Source organism: Dromiciops gliroides, chromosome 2 (genome assembly GCF_019393635.1).
Source record: "Dromiciops gliroides isolate mDroGli1 chromosome 2, mDroGli1.pri, whole genome shotgun sequence".
Taxonomy (NCBI): Eukaryota; Metazoa; Chordata; class Mammalia; order Microbiotheria; family Microbiotheriidae; genus Dromiciops; species Dromiciops gliroides.
This window is the reverse complement of record NC_057862.1, coordinates 352,414,853-352,425,469: the sequence shown is the minus strand read 5'-3', so window position 1 is coordinate 352,425,469 and position 10,617 is coordinate 352,414,853.

Sequence of the window (10,617 nt, the reverse complement as noted above, 5' to 3'; positions counted from 1 at the left end):
ACAAAGCCAGGAACACAATTTCAAAACATTATTCACAGAAATAAAGTCAGATCTAAATAATTGTAAAAGTATCAATTGTTCAGGGGTAGGCCAGGCCAATATATCAAAAATGAAAATTTTGCCTAAACTAATTTACTTTTTCAGCATCATACCAATCTAATAGTAACAAAAAGTATTTCTATGAAATAGAAAAAACAACACAACAACAAAATCTATCTGGAAGAACAAAAGGTCAATAATATGAAAGAAGTTATTGGAAAAAATACAAAGGAATGTGACCTTGTCATACCATATCTCAAACTATATTACAAACTGGGAATCATCAAAACAATCTGGTATTGGTAAAAAGAAATAGAGTGGTGAATCAGTGGAATACATTAAGTACACAAGACACAGTAGTAAATGACCATAGTAATCTAGTGGTTGATAGACCCAAAGACCCCATCCTTTGGGATAAGAATTCCTCTTTGACAAAAACTAGTAAGAAGACTGGAAAATAATATGGTAGAAACTAGGTATAAACCAACATCTTACACCAAGTACCAAGCTAAGGTCAAAATTTAGACGTATGGTCAATGATTTAGACATAAAGGGTGATACCATAAACAAATTAGGAGAGAAAGGTATAGTTTATCTGTCAAATCTATGGAGAAGGGAAGAATTTATGACCAAACAAGAGAGAGAGTGCATTATGAGATAGCAATGGATAAGTTTGATTATCTGAAATTAAAAAAGGTTTTGTACAAAGAAAACAAATGCAACTGAAATTAGAAAGAAAACTGAAAACTGGGAAACAATTATTATAAGTGTTTCTTATAAAGGCCTCATTTCTCAAAGATATAGAGACTTGAATCATAATAAATAAAAAGGAAGATATCCTAAATAAACTATATCTAAAACTACATTAGAAAGTGGTAATCATCAAAACTATTCGGTGCTGGCTAAGAAATAGAGTGGTGGATTGGTGGAATAGATTAGGTACAAAAAATACAGAAGTAAATAAATATAGCAATCTATTGCTTGATAAACACAAATAATCCAGCTTCTAGGATAAGAACTCACTATTTGACAAAGACTGCTGAGAAAACTGGAAAACAATGCGGCAGAAACTCAACCCAGACCAACATCTCACATCATATACCAACATATGGTTAAAATGGGTTTAAGATTTCGAAATAAAGGGTGATCACATAAGCAAATTAGAAAAGCAAGGAACAACCTACCTTTCAGAAGTATGGAAAAAAAAGAATTTATAACTAAATAGAAAGTAGAGAACATTATGAAATGTAAAATAGATCATTTTGATTATATCAAATTAAAAAGGTTTTTGCATAAACAAAACCAATTCAACCAAGATTAGAAGGAAAACAGAAAGGTAGAAAACAACCTTTACAACAGATATCTCTGATAAAGGCCTCATTTCTCAAATATATAGAAACTGAATCCAATTTATAAGAATAAAAGTCATTCCTGATTGATAAATGGTCAAAGTATTATGAACTAGCAGTTTTCAGATAAAGAAATTAGACTTAACTATAGTCATATGAAAAAGAGTTTGAAATCACTTTTGGTTAGAGAAATGTAAATTAAAGCAACTCTGGGGTACAACCAGACACTTATCAGATTGATAATATAACAAAAACAATATGTAAATGATTAATATTGGAGAGGGTGTGGGAAAAGTGGGATAGTAACACACTGTTGGTTGAGTTGTGAACTGATCCAACCATTCTGTAGATCAATTTTCACTATGCTCAAAGAGTAATCAAATTGTGCATAGATTTTGATGAAGCAATACCATTACTAGGGCTGTATCCCACAGATATCATTACAAAGGGAAAAGGACATACACATGCAATATATATATATAGCTGCTCTTTTTGTGGTGGCCAAAAATTGGAAAGTGAGGGGATGTCCATCTATTGGGGCATGGCTGAGAAAGTTGTCACATATTCATATAATTGAATACTATTGTGAAATAAAAATGTTGAGCAGGAAGATTTCAGAAAATCCTGGAAAGACTTATAAGAACTGACACAAAATGAAATAAACAAAACCAAGAAAATATTAGATGTAGTAACAGCAATATTGTGTGGTGATCAACTATGAACTTAACACTTCTTAGAAATGCAATGATACAAGACAATTGCAAAGGACTCATGATGGAAAATGCCATACACATCCATTTATAAAAAACAATGGTCTCTGAATGTAGATCGAAATATACCATTTTTATTTTATTTTTGTGTTTTTTCTTCCTTTTGGTCTGTTTCTTTCTTCATAACTGTGACTAATATGGAATTTTGTTTTATATGATTGCACATATATAACATCTATCAAATTGCTTACTGTTTTAAGAATAGTGGAGGGAAGGAAGGAAAGGAAAAGAATTTGAAACCCCAAATCTGGTAAAAATGAATGCTAAAAATCATTCTTAAAAATTATTGGAGAAAAGGTAAAATGCTATTTTCAAAAAGAAGAACAAATAAGCACCTTTGGTGGTAAGCTTGTAGTCTTATTTCAGAATCTTATTTCCTGGTCCTGGTGAATCAGGAAAAGAAAACACCATGCTACTCAGGAGTAGCAACCTGGCCCACAAAAACCAAACACAATGCAGCAAATAACTGCTTTTTGACTAACAGGAGCTACCTTTTCATCTTTTCTGAGGAGGTATGACATGTAGGAGAGAACAAGATCTGGACTTGTTATTTCATGAGTACACTGAAATCTATCTCTGGGAACACATAACAAGGTACAAAAATTGGGAAGATATGATTCCAAATGTTTCTCCCCACACAGGCCCCTCACTTACGGTCAATGTGAGACCATCTATGACCAGAAAACTGAGAATGCTATTTGCAAGCCATGTAGGAAGCATCCTGATGACCACAGTAAAAGATGTCATCCCTGTCACCCAAATATACCTTCAGATCCTAAGATATATTCCTGAGATGCCTTTGGTATCCATCATTTATGGGATACCAGTGTTATAGCTCCCTCACTCATGTTGCACTGATTGGCATCAGACCTACCTAAAGGGAAGTTCTCCTTGTCTCCTATAAACACACCTTATCAACAGGTTGTTAGTTTACAAGGAAAGAGGGATTATTATCTCTGACGTCCCCAGATTACAGTATTTCAGGCAATTTACCCCTTCTCAGAAATGCAATGATACAAGAAAATTGCAAAGGACTCATGATGGAAAATTAATTTATAAAAACAAATATATGCTCTCATATGAGTCTCTGTATGTCATACACTCCTTGAATCTCAGAGCCAGAGGGGATCTTAAAGACCATTTAGTTCTTCCCTTATATGAATTATAGAAAGCCCTAAGGGATTCTTATCCAGTGTCTATTGAATACCCTGCTAAAGTGAGGTAGAGAAGAAGTCCTCACTCACTGATCAAGCTTATTGTAGTTTCAAAATTTCATGTTACTTTTCCTTTACTTATCGCCAAACTTGACCCCAAACCTGCCTCCTCACACTCTATATAATTCTTCTAGCTCTGCCTTCTGGGTTCCAAATAGCTCGAGTGTAAAAACCCTTCTCCATAGACTTGAGATGTTTGGAATCAGTGATCCTGTCCTTTGGTGTGTTTTTCCTTTTTAAGCTAATGTCCCCAGTTCTTCAAATGATTCTCATGCAGCATGATCTCCAGTTCCTTGACCACTTTGGTAATGCTCTAATGTGTAAATACCAATTTGTCAATGTCACTTGAGAAAAGTGTTTCCCAGAAGGAGTTGCAATAATGCTAATCTGTTATGACTAGCAGGGAAGATGATGGCAATACTGTCACCTCCCTGAAGTCTAGAGACTTCAAAGTTTCATAATATTCTCAGAAATCATCTATTCGCAAGTTTGTCTGTATAGGAAAACTCCTGCAACATTCTGTAAGGTTGTTTTTTTCTTGCCGGTACTTGAAGGTCATTCCAGTGATGGGGTACTCAGTGTCTCTAGAGGAATCCCATTCAATTTTGCGATGTTTTTAATTTTGGCAAAGTTTTTCTTGACATTTACTCTAAATCTCTCTGCAGATTTAATGTAATTCTTCCCTCTAAGGACAAATGATAAAAACTATGAGCCCTCCTTGTTAAGACAACCCATCCCTTTTTTTTTTTTTTTTGGTTATATACACTTTGCTCACTTTGATTTTGTCATGGGGGAAATAGCTGGTGTGTGGGTCCCTAGGTATTCCTCTTTAAAGAATTACAACTCTTGCACACAATCCAATAAGGATAAAATGGTTTTTTATTTGGGTGAAAGTGACCAAGAGGAAGTCAAAGATTTCACCTTAAGGGGATAAAATGGCTTGGAAAGACCATGCTTCTCTGAGACAGATTTCTCTTGAACAGAAGAAAGGCAAAACTTTTTATAGAAGACAGATGGGGTGATCACCTGACAATGGAAAGTTCCCTTTGCGGGTGGGGCGGGGAAATATTCCTGAGAGTCTGGGGGTCTGTCTTTTGGAATGATAGTTCTGAGCTCTGGAGATATCTCTATCTCCTAGCTCAGTTAGTAGCCACACAAAACTGACTTTCCTTCTATAGAATTTAATCTCTCCTTACTTCTTGGGTGTGCCAGTCCTGATAGCTAGTTGCCAGTTTAAACCTTACTAGTCTCTTAATTCCTTGATCTGTCCCAACCCCATATCAATTTTTTTTATAATTTTTTTTTTTTAGTGAGGCAATTGAGGTTAAGTGACTTGCCCAGGGTCACACAGCTAGTAAGTGTTAAGTGTCTGAGGCTCGATTTGAACTCAGGTACTCCTGAATCCAAGGCCAGTGCTCTATCCACTGTGCCACCTAGCTGCCCCACCCCCCCCATATCAATTTGAATGGACTCTAGCTTCTAAATTAGGGTACCCAAAATAAATCACAGCATTTTAAATATGGACGAAGCAGGAGAGTGGTAAGTGGGATTCTTACTTCATTCTAAATATTATGTATTTGCTAAAAGAACCTCAGGGTTAATAATATAGTCATAGATTTAGAACCAGAAAGAATCTCAATGACTAAATACTGAATTCTTCTCATTATGTGCATGAAGACATTGAGGTCCATGAGAGGCTGTGAGTTTTCTAAGTTGACGTGGTACATAAGAGCATATATTATTTTTTAATCCCTGAATAGAGAATTCTTTCTCCCTTCTAAGATTTTCCCCATAGATATTTTGCAACAGAACAGGATAGCTCCTTGATTTTGTTTCTGCTGCAAACACTGTGTCCTGTTTGATACTCCTCTCTCCATTCCCCTTCTGCTTTCCTTAGTTTAGGCACATACATAGAATAGGGATAAGCTTTTGTTAAGGATGCACTTATCTTTGACCTTTCATCTGCCACAGGATCAGTACTCTTCATCTCCTTAGACTATTTTGTATCAAAGGCCTCAGAAACATTCCAGCACAGTCCAATATACAAGATATTCTCAGAAACATGTGTAATAGTGAACTAATAAGATTGATTCTATATCTTCTTTTAAAAGATCCTATTTTCAGTTAGTTGATTTTGTGCTATAATTGCTTCATTCAAGATTCTTTGGCTCTGAACTTAGTTCAGAAATTCAGCTGGCCTGTAATGAGTTAAATTTAGAATTGTGTTTCTCTTTCTGATCTCTATTCTATTCTTGCTTCAAGGATATCTACTATATTTGATGGATGTAGGTGAATACCAGGAAGTTTAGTTTAGTGTTGTTGCTGTGGGCCGAGTTAGAGGACACTCTGTGAGAAATAAAACAGATGATCAACTTGCTGGGGTCAGTTAGATGGTACTTTTCCCTTAAAAAAAAACAAGGTGGTTAATTAACCAGCTAGTGGTTAGTCAAACAGATTCCAAAGCAAATGTGTCAGGAGTACAAAGAAAATTAGGCACCTTGAAATTTATAGCAGGATCCTAATTGGAAGCCAGATGTGCTTATAATGTAACAAAGATCAGGTAGTGACAATAACCTCAAGACAGGAATGTGACATACTTACTGTTTCGAGCATCCCATTCCCCAACTACTAGAATTCCCAATCCCCAATGGCCATAACTTTTCAGTTGCAAGTCCCCTATCTATCCCTTAAACAGGTATTGTCTTCTCTTTTGTCCAGGGAGTTGAAGTTTAGATTTGTTCTCCTGGCCAAATAAAAACTTTTGCTTTTAACTTTGATTGGATCATGTTGGAGTCAATTCTTCACCAAACAATACTTAAAAACCAGTCATCCCCACCCCACTTCCCATGACACTATCTTGATACCACAAAGCTATCCTTCAAGTATGCCTGATTTGTTATCTGTAGAAATCTGGCCCACTATTTTTGCCCTCCCAGGTGGGTTCAAACAATGAACATTTCTTAGTCAGAGGAAAGAAGTGGGGGCTGATGTTAGCTCCTGATTTTAATTTCACCAATCATAATGTACCCCAAGCCTTTTCCTTCTAATCTGTCATAACTTGTTCCCCAACAAAACATTTTGTTCTTTGTTCTGTACATACATAATATCTATATCTATATCTATCTATCTATATCTATATCTATATCTATATCTATATATATAACTATATCTATATAGATAGATATAGAGATAGATAGATGGATAGATAGATAGATATAGATATATAATTTATTCCCCACTGCAGGGTCTTAGCTTTGCCTGGGAAGCTGACATTCTATTTATTTGTAAATTCCTACTTTACTAATAAATTTAAGTTCCTCAGTGTACCTTATTTTTAAGTTTTACAATACAAAAAACTAGCAAAACATAAAAATAGCAACTCCAGCAATTTGACTACTTGGGGCTCTTCTGCATAGCCCCAAAGAAGCCTTTCTTGGTTCTCTTTGTATTTATACTTTAAGGACATAAAGATTACCACCAAAGTAAGTTGGGACTTTGTGACATTGTCTTGGAAAGCTAATATTTTGCTGTGTTAATTTCCTGCCACAAGAAATTTCAGGCCCTCCTAAGAGTTTGGGGTATTAGATTCTGCCATCTTTATCCTATATTTCAACAGACCTCCCATCCTGCTTATGGTAATGGAGGCAGAAAGACTGTGTGTACATTCCTGAAGGTAATGATGAATGAGGCACTAACTTGGTAAACCTGCTGAAGGGTCATGTTTAAGGTAAGATGAAAGGAAATTGATTTTCCGGCAAAAGACAGCTTAGAAGGTTGACAGGAGGGGGCTACTGTACTGGGGTGGGAGTGGCATAAAACCCTGCAATAAGGCTGACACAGATCCAGTCCCAGGCGGGCCTCACCAGAGAAAGAATCCCCCAGAGCCTCTGAATCAGCAGCAGCACTAATGTTGTCTGGAATTAAGCTCAGTCTTGTGAAAAGGCCGAGTGGTTGGCCAGGGGGAGATTACAGAGGTCCCTGCTGGTGCAGAGGAAGAACTTGTTGGGAACCAGGAAGCAGGCTTGAGTGGCAGTGGCCAAGGTAGGGGAGGGGTGCAGCCTTGAAGAAGCTAACAACCATAGAACACAACGTTTTGCTTCCTGGTTAATTAGCAAGGTGGCCTGGGGTTATCTATGGACCAGAGAAAAGGCCCGGCAAATGAAGAACCAGCCCCTCATTACATCTTACCACCTTGGACCCCCTGAAGCTTGGGAAAGTACATCTTGGAAGCAGTGCCCCACTTTAAGAAGGAGTTAAAAGTCAAGTAAAAGATGGTCAAGATGAGCAGACAAAGAAAGATGCAGATGATAGAAAGTTTCTTTAGTAATAAGGAAGATTGAGATGCTCCCTCAGAAGATGATAGCAATATCCTGGCTCCTATATCCAAAGCTTCCAAGAAAAATATGAATTGTTCTCAGGCCACAGAAGCACTCAAAAAGAACTCTGAAGATATTGTAAGAGAGGTAGTTGGAAAAGTAAGACAGGTAGAAGAAAAATGGAAAGAGAAATGAAAGGAGGAAAGGCAGTGAGCTCTTGCACTCATGGCATGATCACTACAGAAAACATCCAAATAATGCCATAGGACAATTGCTGGAGCAGCAAAATATACAAAAGCATGTGCTGAGATCATTTTCCAACTAAGGACAGCTTGGAAGATTATAGACATGAGTAGAGCCCAACCCCACAGTCATGCTGACAGAGATCCAGTCCCCAGGAAGGCTTCACCAGAGAAAGAGATCCCCAAAGCCTCTGAATCATCTGCAGTGCCACTGTCATGTGGAATTAAGCTCACAGTCTGGTGAGAGGGCTGAGCCCTTGGCAGGGGGAGATTACAGGGGTCCATGCTGGTGCTGAGGTAGAACATGGGTTTTTCAACCCTGCTGGGAATCAGGAGGTAGGCTTGAGTAGCAGTAGCCCAGATTGGGGAGCGGAACAGGCTCATAAGAGCTGACAATCACAACATACAAAGCTAGTTTATTAGCAAGTTGGTCTGGGTTCATCCATGGACCAGGGAATAGGCCAGGCGAGTAAAGAACCTGATTCTCCTTAGATAATAACACCTAGGACCTCCTGAACCTTGGGATAGTGCAGCCTGGAAATATTGCCCCACTTTAAGGAGCTAAAAGTCAAGTAAAAGAAAGGCAAGATGATCAGACAGAGAAAAGTGAGGATAATAGAAAGTTTCTTTAGTGACAAGGAAGATTGAGGTGCACCCTCAGAGGAAGATGTCAATGTCAGGGATCCTATATCTAAAGCTTCCAAGAAAAATATGAATTGGTCTCAGTCCATAGAGATGCTCAAAAAGTACTTTGAAGATAAAGTTAGAGAGGTAAAGAAAAAATGGAAAGAGAAATGAAGGTGATGCAAGAAAGACATGAGAAAAAGTCAACAGCTTGAAAAGCCAAATGGAAAAGCTCTCTGATGAAAATAATTGCCTATGAATTAGGATTGAACAAATGGAAGCTAGTGACTTTATGAGAACCCAAGACACAATAAAACAAATCTAAATGAATAAAAAAATAGAGTGCAATGTGAAATATCTTCTTGGAAAAACTGCTGACCTGGAAAAGAGATCCAGGAGAGATCATTTGAAAATTATTGGTCTACCTCAAAACCATGATCAAGGAAAGAGCTTAGACATCATCTCTCAAGAAATTGTCAGGGAAAATTTCCATGATATTCTAGAAGCAGAAGTTAAAACAGAAATTTAAATAATCCACTGATCGGGGCAGCTAGGTGGTGCAGTGGTTAAAACACCAGACTTGGATTTGGGAGGTCCTGAGTTCAAATCCAACCTCAAACACTTGACACTTACTAGCTGTGTGACCCTGGGAAAGTCACTTAACCCCAACTGCCTCACAAGAAAAAAAAAAAAAAGAATCCACTGATCACCTCCTGAAAGAGATCCCAAAAAGAGAACTCCCAGGAATGTTATAGCCAAATTCCAAAGCTTTCAGGTCAAGAAGAAAATATTGCAAGGTGACAAAAAGAAAGAATTCAAGTACTGTGGAGCCCCAGTCAGGATATCACAAGATCTAGCAGCTTCTACATTAAGGGATTGGAGGGCATGGAATATGATATTTCAGAAGGCAAAAGAATTGGGATTACAACCAAGAAACATGTATCTAGCAAAACTGTGTATAATCTTTCAGAGGAAAAAATGGAACTTCAATGAAAAAGAGGACTTTCAGGTATCTGTGATGAAAAAACCTGAACTGAATGGAAAATTTGACTTTCAAATACAAGACTTTAATGAACCATAAAAAAATTGGAGTTGGGAGAAATGAGAGTCACGAAGGAGGGTCATGAAAAAAAGTCAACAGCTTGAAAAGCCAAATTGGTCAAATGGAAAAGGAGGTACAAAAGCTTTCTGAAGAAAATTATTGTTTAAAAATTAGGATTGAGCAAATAGGAGCAAAATAATTTATGAGAAATCAAGAAACAATAATGCAAATCCAAATGAATAAAAAATAGAGGGCATTGTGAAATATCTCCTTGAAAAAACATCTGTCCTGGAAAATAGATCCAGGAGAGATAATTTGAAAATTATTGGACTATCTGATAACCATGATCAAGGAAAAATCTTTGACATCATCTTCCAGGAAATTGAGAAAAGTGCACTGATATTTCAGAAGCAGAAGTTAAAATAGAAATTGAAAAAATCCACCAATCACCTCCTGAAAGAGATCCCAAAACGAAAACTCCCAGGTATATTATATTCAAATTGCATTGCTCCCAAGTCAAGGAGATAGTATTGTAAGCAACCAGAAAGAAATAATTCAAGAACTGTGGAGCCACAGTCAGGATAGCACAATATCTAGCAGCTTCTACATTAAAAGATTGGAGGGCATGGAATATGATATACTAGAGGGCATGGAATATGATATACTAGAGGGCAAGGGAATTGGAATTATGACTAAAAATCACATACCCAGCAAAACTGACTGTAATCTTTCAGGGGAAAAATGGGACTTCAATGAAAAAAGACTTTCAAGTACTTGTAATGAAAAGACCTGAACTGAATAGAAAATTTGACTTTCATATACAAGTCCCAAGAGTTGCATGAAACAGGAAAAATAAAGTAAGAGGGATGTTAAAAGGTTAAACTGTTTACATTCCTACTTGAGAAGATTATGCATCTAACTCCTAAGAATCTTCTCAGTATTAAAACAGATGATATGAATAAAGTTAGATATAGGGCACTGGTTGGAATTGATTATGAAGGGATGATATTTGTAAATCATT